Source organism: Coloeus monedula (assembly GCF_965178545.1).
Source record: "Coloeus monedula genome assembly, chromosome: 2".
NCBI classification, from domain to species: Eukaryota; Metazoa; Chordata; class Aves; order Passeriformes; family Corvidae; genus Coloeus; species Coloeus monedula.
In genome coordinates, this window is record NC_138782.1 from 9,659,534 (window position 1) to 9,672,855 (window position 13,322).

A 13,322-nucleotide genomic window follows, 5' to 3' on the forward strand; every position below is an offset into this window, starting at 1 on the left:
TTCCCACAGCCCCACTCCCCCCCCTTTTTTTTTCTTTTGGACGTGAGAAACTTCTTTGGATGGGGCATTAATTGAAATAGGGACATATTTGCTTATGCAGCTTTTGCATGCTTCTCAAGTGATATTTCTGTGCTTGCTGAAACAGATCAAGCTTGCCATTGATATTTTTGGGGTGTTTTTTGCCAGGATGGCTGCAACTCTGGCAGAGATAGTGGGGAGGTACTGAGCTGCCTCCCTCACCCCATGCAATCTTTCTTTCCATACAGGGACAGGTCAGCAGTGCAGACTTTTTGTGGCCAGGGTAGAAAGTTGTTGGGCCCTTTTCTTGGCACATGAAGGAGCCATAAAGTAAACACACACCTGATATCCCTGTGGTTACCTTTTCCCCCCTCCTCTTCTTTAACATTCCACTATTTTTTGTAGGCGTTACTGTGATCACACCCATTGCAGCTCTGAGGTTCTTGGTCAAAGAATTTTGTTCTCCAGTTTTGGAGGCAATCTGTTGGAGTTAGGCCTGCCTCCAGTATGCTGTTACATTTCTTGCTACAGCACCATAGTCCTTCACAGAAGCTGCTAGAAATGGGGGGAAAAAAAAGTCTTAAATGGTTCTGGTTTTTTCATGCTTTTTTGTTAATTTGCACTATTAGCCAGGATAAATCATTACTGTTTTTAAGTGTCTGTGGTCACATAAATATGTACTTGTGACTCTCATTAATTCTTATCGGTCTGAAATACTGACAAAAATATATGAGCTGGGAATACCTGAGTTGAAACTGTAATTTAGTTGAAGTCTTTTTAATTATACATTCTGGATAGCATCATATAACTGGTGACAGAAATAAGCCAACTCGTATTCACCTAGAACAACTATTCCTTGATTCTTTGTAGATGCTTGAAAGACTAGAGGACAAGAATAAGAAGGAGGGATTGAAAAATAAAGTCTGCAATTTTTCACCTGCATTTTTGTACCCATGGTCTACTTAAAGGGGGAAAAAAAGGAAAAGAATGAAAGAAAAGAATTAAAATCTTGGTGTGACCGACAGATTGCAGATGCTGCTTTCTTTTTTACCCCAGCCTGTACTAGGGAGAAAAATCTCTGCCTTCTGTCTTTTTCACCCTTAACTGGTGAGAGCTACAAAACCATGGATACGAGATGAGAAGTTTAGATGAAGCCTTGGTGTGGATTGGCCAGGTTGTGAAAGTGTCCCAAAAGAGTCTGTGTTCACAGGCTGCCTCTCCCAGCTGGTATCTCTTGGTGGTTGGTTTTGGAAAAGAGTGAAGCTTTGTGGGACTCAACGTGCAGCTTTGTATGTGACGGGGAGAGGGACTTGTTCAGCTTGAAGGGGCAGTGCCAAGCCCTGTCTGATTTTTTTCATGAGGAACTTTGAATGACAAATGCTATTTTAAGTGTAGAATTGGGAGCACTAATTACAGCTAACATTGTTTTGTAATTTTTATTTCCAACATCACACAGTGCTTGGATTTCTCCAACCTTTGCTAGAGAGCTCTTTTCTAACTGCATAAAGCAACTGTTTCCCTAATAAATTCAGAGAAACTCCCATGGAAACACTGACTCTTAAGGCTCATTTTTCATAAATGTGGAGGGAACTCAAGTTCTGACCATATAAAGGTAAAAGCAGGTGTTTCTCCAGGGCTATGTTTGTCTTCTTCAGGGGTTACACACACAGAAAACATCTCATGTAATCTGTTATCAAAGTTTTACTTTATGAATCTGTTGCCTTTTGAAAATGAGAAAATAAACTGTGACATGAGAATTGGAGGGGTTAGGAATAGGTCCTGGTGGTAGCAAAACCCTGCATTTGCTGTAACATATTCCCTTCACTTCTTCCACTTTCCCTCATTATCTTGTTTGCTATGTGTAGCTGAATAAGCATGTAACCTCTAAGGCTGTGGAGCAGATCATTAGGAGTTACTGATTAACACCATGTTTCAATAGCAGATCCTGAGTTCTTCTTTTTACAAACTGAAGGGGTCTGTCTTTATGATTTTTTAATTAGAGTGTAAATATTGCAGCCTCATAAACTCTTTGATTTATAGATGACAGCAAAGTTTGCACTTTGGGAAAGGACAAGGGAGGCTTTAGATGTACAGTTTCAGTGCCCCTGTTTGCCTATAACATATGTCCTGGTATTTTGTCTTCGGTGAACTCATCTTACCAGCCTTACTGATAATGCCTGTGTGTCTAATCTGGCAGGATGACTGAAATTCCTTTTTATGTTTCTAAGCATAAGTAGTACTCATATACTGTACATTTTAACTGATGAAGTGAGGGGAAAAAAGTTTGGAGGAATATTATGGTCAATCTTAGCTAACAAGGTGAGCTTAAAAGTTGATGTTCATCATGAGGATTCCAGAGAAGTGGGGCTAGATGCATCACTGTTAATTTCAGAGTCATGAAAGACATGGTAAATCAAGATTGACAAAGATTTGAGGTGTTGGTGGATAATAGAAGGGTATTTCTGATATCCCTAATGCAAAATGTTATCAGGTTTTTGAGGATGAAGACTCAAAGAGGGAAAGTCCCACCTTTCTCAGGCAATCAGTAGAACTTGGCTTCCAAGTGCAGTGCAAGTTAGGAAACTCACAAGTAGGGGGCGTTGTTTAATTTTAACTGGATTTGAATCAGCGTTATTTATCAATGGGGCACCTAAAATCCTCAGTAGAAGTTGTTCACTGGAAGTTCGGATGCCTCCCAGACGCCAGGCTGTTTGGCCAACATCTCTGTCCTTGGAGCAGGGAAAGACTTTGCAAACACCGAACTGCTTTTCTCTATGAATCCTCCTTGCTCCATCTCCATAACTGACATTCTCCTCCACCTTGCTCTTAGCATGGTTACACTTGCATGGAGATTACTCAACCCCGGGTTGCACTCAGGAGCAGTAATTTACCAAGAGAGGCCTAATGCTTTGCACAGGGCTTTTACAAATCCTCCTTCACTAGCATGACTTGCCTCTTTCCATCTCGCATGTCCTCTGGAAACTCTTGTTGCCAGCACTGCCAACACAATTTGTCCGTTGAGATTCTGGGGGGATCTGTTTTGGGATGGCTCTTTGTCGTGTTGTCAGGAATTGCTCCATCTACAGTTTCTCTGCTGGGCTGTTTTGTGGTCCCTGTAGCCCTTACACAGCCCGCCTACACCATTCCAGTGTCCCTGGGCTGTGGGCAGGGCCTGGAAGGAGTGAGGGCGTGGTTTGCCTTTCCCTGGGCATGTGGGAGCCGCATAACCTCAACTGAATGTTCACGGTGAGAGAGATGAAGAAAGTTAAAGCAGACAGCTTTCCTTAATATGTACTTGATTTAGAATATAATATTTCAGTTGGAAATATTGGACAGCTTTCTGTCCCCAAATATATCACACAGTGTGCAGTGCTGAGATGGTCAGGACAAAGGAGACAGAATGAAACCTGTGTTATAAATTCTCCTTTCCACCTCTTAGCAGAGCCTTTCTGAGTCCCCACACTGGTCTCTTCCCTGCTTGAGCACCACTGACCACCTCTCTTGTCTCAGACCAAACCCCTGGGAGAGGAGGCAGCCAGCTTCAGAATTGACTGCTTTCAGAAAAAGTTGGCGCTTTGTTCACCTTCTTTTCTCTGTAGCAAGAAGACTAGAAGCATAATTTTCTTTTAATGGTATCTGAAATGTTCATGAACAGTGATGAAATCCAAAAACATGCCATAGTGTCAGATTCACCTCTCTCTCTGCTGGAGCTGTACTTGTTTTACTACAGGAAGTATTTTGTGGCTCTACAGTAGCAGTCTGGGTTTTGTTGCCAAAGGCCCAAATAGTGAAGTTTGGTGGTTTTTTTTTTTTTTTTTCCGTCAAACTTGTTGAAAGGCCTTTCAGTGCAAACTTGATGTCAATGGCAATTACATATATGTTTACAGATTATGGCTCCAATCCCATCCTGGTAAATGTTTTTGCACTTGGTTAAATCTACATGTGTAATTGCCTAGAGAATAAAATCAGAAGTGGTGAGTGTAGGAAGATAATAACTTGAACTGAATTATTTTCTTGTTACTGTTTAGTTTTGAACCTGTTCGACCCTTGAGGGTTCAAAAGTTCACCTCAGTCTTGACCATTATTGAGCTTGGATTCTGTTTAGGAGAAACTGTGACTCCATGTAAAGCAAAGGGTCAGAAAACAATAAACCCAACAGAATACATTAAGTGATAAATGAGGAAGGCAGAAAGACAAAAAAATGAAAAATAGCACATATTGGGTGAGTTCTTGGTTTTATAATGTTGAAAAGTGTTTTGCTGCTGACTGCACTGAGGCTGGGATTTCTTTTGTAACACCTGGTTCAAAACCCCTGGAATTCAACCAGAATGTTTCCATTACCTGTAGTAGTCCTGTGTCACTTATAATGAGCTTTGTTTTGTAGCTCTAATGCATGCTTTAGCTCCCAATAGCCCTTAGCTGCAACATGTAGCAGCCCAGTCTTTTGGGGTTGAGGGGCAAAGTGAAATTACAGGAGAGAATGGCTTTTCCTCATCTTCCTGTTTCCCCACAGAGGCTTCAGAGACTCAAATGCATTTATCTTTGCAACCCAGTTTCTTTGTGACTCAATTTCTTTTGTGTTTATTGAGCCCCTCTGTGATACAAATGAAACTGGCTTCAAACATTTTATTATAAATTTCGTGTAGAAAACGACCATGAATATTTCAGTGTGTTTGTGTGCCTATGGTCTTCAGTATCCTCATAGGAAGTTCTTGTGTTGTTAGTGCTGAATTTGAGGATTGAATCAGTGTGTCCTAAAGGTGAAGACCAGTTTGCTTTGCAAGACATGTTTCTTTTTCCCTGTGTTTCCAATAAGGAAGCAATTTGGCTCAATGTCTTTACTTGCAAAAGCCCAGACTTATATCGAAGTGCAAAAGTTATGTAGGGGCAAAGCTGCACCAGGGCCATGTAAAGTGATTTAACTCTGGTGTTTGCATAGCAGCAGGAGAGATTAGTAGGAAATACAGATTTGTCTGATAGTGTACAAAGCACTTCAATACCTTTTGGGTTGGGATGTCAAGGCTTGTATTAATTATTACTATTTTGGTATTCTTGAGATCCTAGTGTTTCACAGAATAAATTGACAGAAATCCACCCATCATCAGCATGTAAAAAGATTTCCTTTCATTTTTCCTTCCAGTAATTGAACTAAGCAGATTCCTGCTCTAATTCTGCTGAGTTTATTTTGCTGGAAATTACCTACCTTCTTTTAAAGGTACTAACGTTGATTGAACAGCAAAAACTTATAAAAAGAACTGAAAAGTTTCATATTTTAATACTTACTTTTAAAGCATGCAGTGTGTAAAAAATAAAACAATTTCTCTGAGTTCCTTGAGAAGCATTTCTAGACTGTGAAAAAGCCCAGACTTAATGGGTTAAGTAATTGAAAACTGAAGGGAGTTCTCTGAACATTGCAGAAAGTCCAAGGTTTTAGAGAGAGAGAGAAGTATTTGAAATGCTGCTTTCAAGTCAGGTCAGGGTTTTCCAGTTCAGAGATATTTCTTGTTGTCAGTAAACTAAAAATGGAAAGAAAAATCCAAACCCTGGAAAGGAAGGGAAGTCAGAGAACCTGAGTAAGTGATGATTTATCTGATAACAAAAATCCTACTACCATAATCATTCATGGTTTATTTCTTTGGCATGCAACAGTTAAGAAAAATCCACTGAGCACTAGTAATTCCACTATTGCGAAAGCCAAATCCTTCATTTAAACTTTTGAGACAAATTTTTCCATTTACTTCCCTGCCACTCAAGCAAAGAGCAGAAGTCATAAGCTCACTCATACCAGTTCACCTCATCAATTAGAAAACAGACAGGAGTTGCTTCCAGATGAAAAGGGGATGCAGCAGAGGAAAAATATGCTGGAACATCAACATAGATTTCCTCTAATAAGTTCTGGATAGTGTTCCAAGCTTGGGTTGGCCACATTGAGACATCCCTAAACTTTGCGAGAGTCAAGATTTGGAGCTGTCTGCTAGAACAGAATCATCAGAGAATATTGCACTTAATTAAAGAAATTGATATAGCAACCAGAGCCAGCAGTTTGCCTTATTTAAAATAATTAAATCATAAATTAATACACTTTAACCCAAATTTGAAAACCTAAAGCCCAACCCCAAATCTTAAGTTCATGCCTGCTGCCAGCACTGCCATTTGCTGCACCACTCTTACCAGTAGCAAGATTATGGTTGATGAGTCCTTCATGTTGACACATGAAAGTTAAATGCACAACAGTGTTTGCTCCGTGGTTTGGGGTTTTTTTCATTTGTTTTAACACCACCTTTGGCATCTGTAAAGTTATACAGTGTTAAAATAAAACCTTAATGGGCAGAGTGAAAATCTGTAGTTTCCAAGCTCTCTGGTGGGAAAGTTGTTTGCATTTGATAAATAAACTCCCAAAGTAAGGTAATTGGAGAAAACTGTAGTGTTATCCTCAATCAAAACACATATGTCTTATGCAGCAGAGAAAACAGTGTTAGTCTGATATGTTTCTTTAAAAGGAGAACATTTTTCCCTACTTTTATCAGGCTTGCAAAGCTTTGACAGTGTGTCAAACCATTTTTCCCATTTGGAGTTGAAACAGGTGAGGCTGTGTCCTCCCACTGGAAAGCGATTGCTTATGGGCAGGTGGAGGATATGTGGTAGCCTTCTCACGATGGTTCAAGGCCCATGTCTATGGAGGCAGCATGTGCTGGTGCTGGAGCTGCGTCTTTGGAGGGGACTCAGTGTCGGAGAAGGGCATGTGAGCTGTCCTTTTCTTTGCTTCCACTGTGGATAAGCAAAAGGTGAGGCTAGGGATGATGAGAATGAAAGGAATCTCTTTCTACAAAGAAACCCAAAGTTTCATAGTTCCAAAGTATCTCTGCCTTAACTTGGAACCATAGATCTGAAGCACGTTTCACATCCCTCCTGGCAGGGTGTGAAACAAAAGCTAGAAGGCACAATTGTGCTGAATATGATGCCAGATTTCTTACTTTTTGTTATCTCTTACTTTCATAATTCTTCTGGGAAAAGAAGGGCCAGAAGCCCATTAGCTCAACCATTTGAATTTTTGTTCAACCTTTATCCTGAAATTTAAGAGACAGATTTAAAACAACGCTATTGGGAACTATTCCCATAAGTCATCTAATTTAGGGGAAACCACTTTCATGTGGGTGCAAAGTGAGTTTAGAAAAATGGCCACTCACACAAGCTACCAGTGAGGCAGCTCATTGTGAACGTGGGAGGATGTACTGACTAAGTTCAGTCAGGACCCTTTCCACATTTTCAATAATGATTTGGATAATGAAGTGGATACTGAAATTATTGAATTTGCAGGTGACACCAAGCTGGGGGAGTCTGCAGGCAGATTGTTAAATGGGACTAGATTTCAAAATTGTTTTGATGAACAGGAGAAACAGCCTGGAGCCAGAAGAGTGCATTTGGTGAGACCAAATGCCAAGCGCTGAGCATGGCTGGAAATGATTACCCTGCAAACACAACCTAGGAAACACCTGTTTAAGAAGGGACTGAGGAGGACTTCAGCAGGTTAGTAGGTGAACACAAACATGCTTTTGGGGAAAAAGCAGCCATGTCCAAGGCAGGGAAGATGGTGTGCATACTGAAATAAGGAAGGGCAGTCGTTATCTCCTTTGTGAAGCACTAGTGAGACTTTTTCTGTGGTGGCATGCTTGCGTTCGGGTGTGATAAGGAGAAAAATGAGCCCAAGTGGGAGAGGTTGCAAAGGCAGCAAGAAGATTGCTCGGAGGTTTGCCAAATATGGCATTTTGAGGACAGGCTGAACATGCTAGGGTTGTGTAGAGTATTAAAGGCTAAGGGAGCATGATTACAGACATCAAGTCCGTAAAGGGTGGTTGCACAGAGAAAGGGGATAATTTTTCCTGTGTGTCCCCTTGACACAGAATTAAAAATAGTGGGACTAAACTAAAGAAAATAAGATTGTTAGATGATGGGGAGCATATACTGACAATATGGACTTTAAGGACTCAGGAGGTCAAGGAATTGCAGGCTCCAAGAAGTTTTGCTAAATGTCTGGATGAAAATGACCCTTCCTCAGAGGATTCCATTGACAGGATGACTGTCATAAGGCCTTAAGTTAGAAGTTCAATACTGAAAAACTGTATTCCTAGAGCATTTGTTTCAGGAAAGTACTAGTGAAGAAAGTTTTCCAAAGAAATAACCCCATTACCAGCCCTCTCAGAGGGACTGTTTATATGTGTGTACATCCCCAGCTCAAAGCACTTTCAGGGGCACTATGGATACTTCTCCTCACTCTTTGCAGGAATCTAGCATTGAAAACCAACTACTTAGAGGTAGAAAAGAAAAAACAAACCAAAATGGAATGTTTCCACAAGCAAGTGTTGTTCATGTACTCTGTAGTGAAAATTAAATGTAAAATCATGTCTTTTGAAGACCAAGAAATCACACCATGGAAAAATAGAGTGTAAATAGAGGGTAAAGTGTAAACTAGCAGTGTAGTGCTAAATTAAAGACTTCCCTTCCTTCAAGGGTATTCCCTTCCAGGGTGAGATATACTGCTTTACCTTGAGATTCTGTTTTATTTCATGACATTTCATCTTTAATTTTTGCTATAGCTTTATTTCACTGCATGCAGTATGGGTTCATCTTGTGCTTTCCAAACGTGCTGAGCAGAGAAAAATCTGTGGCATTAATTGAGAGAGAGAACTGGATCATATAATAAATGGTCTTGAGATGTATACATGCATGACAGGAGGCTGGGATTTTTCCATGCAGCCTAACTTTTGGCATTTTAGGCCTACGACTGCCAGTGTTGCAGAAATAATATCAAGTGGTCTGATACCAAGATCAGTGGGGCCCTACAACAGTCAAGGACAGCTTATTCACTGCCTGATCTGTGAGCAGGCTCTCAGACGCAGTGGTTGCAGAGGCAGGCTTAGAGTCTGTTGCTCACAGAAGTCTCCATCAGCACTTTGGTATTTCTTTCTGAAGAGTTCTCTTTTGCAGAGGTCGTAACTACCAGCTTGTCAGGTATTTCCCAGAATTGTCAGTCTCCCTGGGGTGCTCCAGACTGTGGTGTATAAAGCCACAGCACTGGCATATCACTTACCTAGTTCTGCTAGACTTACCCTCTCTGTGAAGTATGCAAACTGTCTCTGTCTTGTGCAGCATTTGCATTATCTAAAGCTCACTATGTATGCTATGGTCCTTTCGCCTTTGCAAATGCTGTTGTAAATATAGCATCCATAAATAAATGTTAAATAATTCATGAACATAATTTTGTAAATTCTGCTAGGCCACACCTCTCTAGGGGCATATTTATGAACATGCGTCAGCCTGGAATCAATGCGTCTGCCAAGCGTCCTACCTCTGAGGCAGAATTCCCACATCTAGCCCAAAATGCTGCAAACGACTCTGATTCCACTTCACTAGTCATCCATCATGCTGTCACTTTAATTCAGATGCTGCTACTTGTTTTAATAACATACATCTTACACAAAGAATATTGCTAACACAAGATTCTTGAGGTAGATTTTTACAACCTCATAAAATGGTATTAACCCTTTGATCCCTGATATTCTTTTCATACAGCTTTTTTTTATGCTTATCAATAACCTGTGTTCGTGGGGTCTATTCATGCTGGAGAATCCAACATCAATCACTGCAGTAAAAATATTATTCCTCCAGCATTACCCTAAAGAGTTATGGAAAGAATAAAAGTGTTATTGCAGGAATTATTTAGCAAACAATAGATGGATAAAATGTATTATGGTAAGTGTTAAATTATATCACCACATTACAGAAAACTACCTGAGATAGCACAGAAGGTAGTTCACTGCTTTTTCTAAGTAGTTCAAAGAGAACAATAGCAGAATCCCACGAAAGATTTTACTATGAAACCCTGGAATGACAAGGCAAATGATGTATTATCACATAAAATGATAGTTTACAGGGGAAAAAGAAAATTCTACTTGCCTACTTCTGAGTCACACCTGGCGATATTTTGGGAGTGAGGGGAGGCGAATAATAGTAATTTACACTTAGCTGCTTAACACTCAAGTATTTAAGGGACTTACTTGTTAGGTTTTTGCATGTCTTCATAGAAATACCTTTCTTCTGTTGTAACAGAGCAACATGGAATATGCAATTTTAAAAAATACTTTGCTTCTATTCCAAATAAAGAACACTCCAAGTTATTTTTTTCTTCCTTCTCCCTGCTGCTTGAGGTCAGCACCGGGAGTTAGAAAAGGTTTTACTGAAATGCTTGATTAACCCAATTACTAAAATCATGCCAATATTTTTGGTAAAATTAAGGATATCTAAACAAGGTTGAGTTCCATGATTTCACGAAGTAGACTCTTATCAGTTAATGTGGATTTAGAAAGAGAAAAAAAAAAGCATAATGTTGCACTGGGCTCATGGGATTCATTTGATCAACATGATTAAATTATTTCCTTACTCAGCTAGAAGGAAATTACTAGTAACCAGACATTATGTGTCTGTTAATTATGTGCAGTAAGGTTCTCTGCTATCACACCAGCTCTTGCATTCATGTTCTGCGTGTCTTAAAGACATTTTCATTTTCAAAATCTAAATATTGGAAAGGGACAGCTATAATTTTCTTTCCCTTATGTAATAAATATCTAACATGGCAAAAAGCACTTGTAAGAAGCAGCTGCTTGTCCTTCAGGTAATCACAGGTAAGTTTGTGGAGCTGACATGCCAGGATTTCACATGTTTTTTGTTGCCCCCACCACGATTTTTTTTTTTGCAATCATTCATTTTTATAAATTGGATCATCTATTATTGTAAGGAATGAGAAGGACAGTTTGCCAGAGACCTGTAATTTCACTTGAAATAGTTAATCTCCCTTATGCGAGGTCTGCTCACCTATATGTTGTCTTTGTGCCAGATCTACATTCTGCTCTGATGCTGCCCAATCTAGGATTTCAAAAGGATTTTTTATAAAGGAAGAAGAAACATATGGTACAAGAGGGGCCTTATTCTTTTTCTAATGAAATGATGGGCTTCTGTTTCATATTAAAGTGTTAATAGGTCTGAAATTAGGTCTCAAAAAAGAGAATAGTGCTTTTAAAATTCTTAATATGATTCATTATCTGCAGTCAGAACCAGATGACATTTATTTTTATCCCAAAAATAAAAAAAGCCAAGCCACAAGAAAAAAAAAAAATCCTGGATTCCGGCTCTGATTTATCGAATGGAAAGCTCTTTAGAATCAGAGCCTGGGCTGGAGGCTGGAGGTTTTGTTTGAGTTTGAGAGCCTTCATATGTTTTTGAAATCTAAACAAATATTTCAAAGAAGGTGGTGTCACATTTGAAGTAAGTGATCCTATTAGGCACTGGGATACGGCTGCTTTGTTGAAGGACTGGGCAGCATTTTATGTATGATAGTGCGGTGTACTGCTAATACACCGAGACATCACTTTCATCTGAAATGCCGATAGGACTGAACTTCTCTCATGCACTTTGGCTTTCAGTGTTAATAATGAATGAATAAAGTTCAGAGGATAGAAGCTAAATGGATATTGTACTTTAAAAAAAATGAATTTTAACTAACAGCATGCCAAGCTATTCAGAAATGAGAGAAAGACAGTAAATGGACATATTTATTACGAGTGGTTGGGAAGGCTGTATGAAAGCATTTGTATGAGTTATACTGGCATAAAACACTAGGAATTTCAATACAATCGAAAATGCATATTAATTACAAATAATGAAGGTTTAATGACATTTTATTGGTTATGGGGATTTTGGGTGCAACCTGTTTTGTCAAAGTTAGCTTCCATAGGATAGCCATCTCTTCCATACCCTGCTATTTGAGATGACTACTTTTCTCTATGTCTGCCAGAAAAGTAACTGGGAATCTAATGGGTTTTGTAGATCTTGGGCATTGCCAGTAGGCAGCTTAGAAAGTACCTTCTCTGAAAGCATCATCTGGATGATGCCTTCCGACTTTCTCTATCTAATTATTACAAACCACCAAGCTGCAGTGGCGGTGGTCTCTCTTGACCAAGACATCTTGGTGGTCCAGATCCTCATTAACAGTCAGTCACCTTCATTATTAAGATGTCATCTCACATCTAGAGCAGGTCCAGCTCGGAGCACTCATCAGCACTTGTAGCATGTGGCAAATAAGAGCAAAGAACATAAACAACCTGAGGTTTCATAGGTTTCATGTAAACTATACTGTACTAAATGGCTTCTCTTCCATAATCTGCCTCCCACCTCTAAGTGCTGGAACTGCTTACCAGGCGCTTAGAGATGCTCTCAAACCTGAGTGGAAATGGTTGTACATAAGTAGGGCTTGTGCTCAGTTGTGTCAAAGTAACAAAACAACTACCCTCAGCACTTTTTGAGGGATACAAAAAGAATTATATAGGAAAGAGCTAATCCCAAAATTATGTGTGTGTGTGTGGAGAGGTATGTCTGACATTCACATTAATACCAAACGAGTTCATCATGATTAATGTTATTACATTAAATATCGAAGGAATTAATAATGATTAGACCATTATTTTAAAGGGTTACCAGCATGACACCAGCTCATTTTTTAACAGCTGTAGACAGTTGGGTTTGGACTTTTTTATCTCTGTGCATTTTCAGTCCTCACCTCCTTTGACCAAATATACTCACTTGGAATTTCATCTTACTGAATTTATGATTTTATGGCTGTGTTTCCTGTCGGGACTAAATCCAAGTCCTGATGAAGTCATTAGAAGCTTTGCTATTCGCTTCATTGCTGCAAAGAAGACCGAGGCCTGATCCTGATTTCCATGGACTGACATGGTACTATTTCCATTGGTTTCACTGGACTTTTATATGCCCCCTTGAACCTAGAAAAAAGCTAAATGAATATTAGTTTGGAATCTTTTAGATCTGTTTTTTAGAGGATCTTTGCTTGAAGAACAGTTCTTTATATGCATTCTTCTTCCTTTTCAAAAAAAAAAATGCCTTCAGAGAAATCAGTAAGAAAGTCCAAATTACGTGTACAGTATTATGCTTTAAATAAAACTGCCTTAACTGAGGAAAAAAAAATAACGTCAGATGGAGACTTTGCGAATAGGAAAAATGCCTGAAACAGATGATTAAAAGCTATGTGTTTTACAGGAATTGCTGCTAACACTTGGATAGTCCACTATTTCTTGATGCACATATAGTATTATATTCCACACTTTTATTAAAACTAAAGAAGCCAAAAGATCTCATAAATTATCTACTCAGTACAAACAACTAAAATCTACTAAATCTGTTTTGAAGTACTAATGTCATACACAGTATTTAAAAGTGGTGCATATCAAAGTATC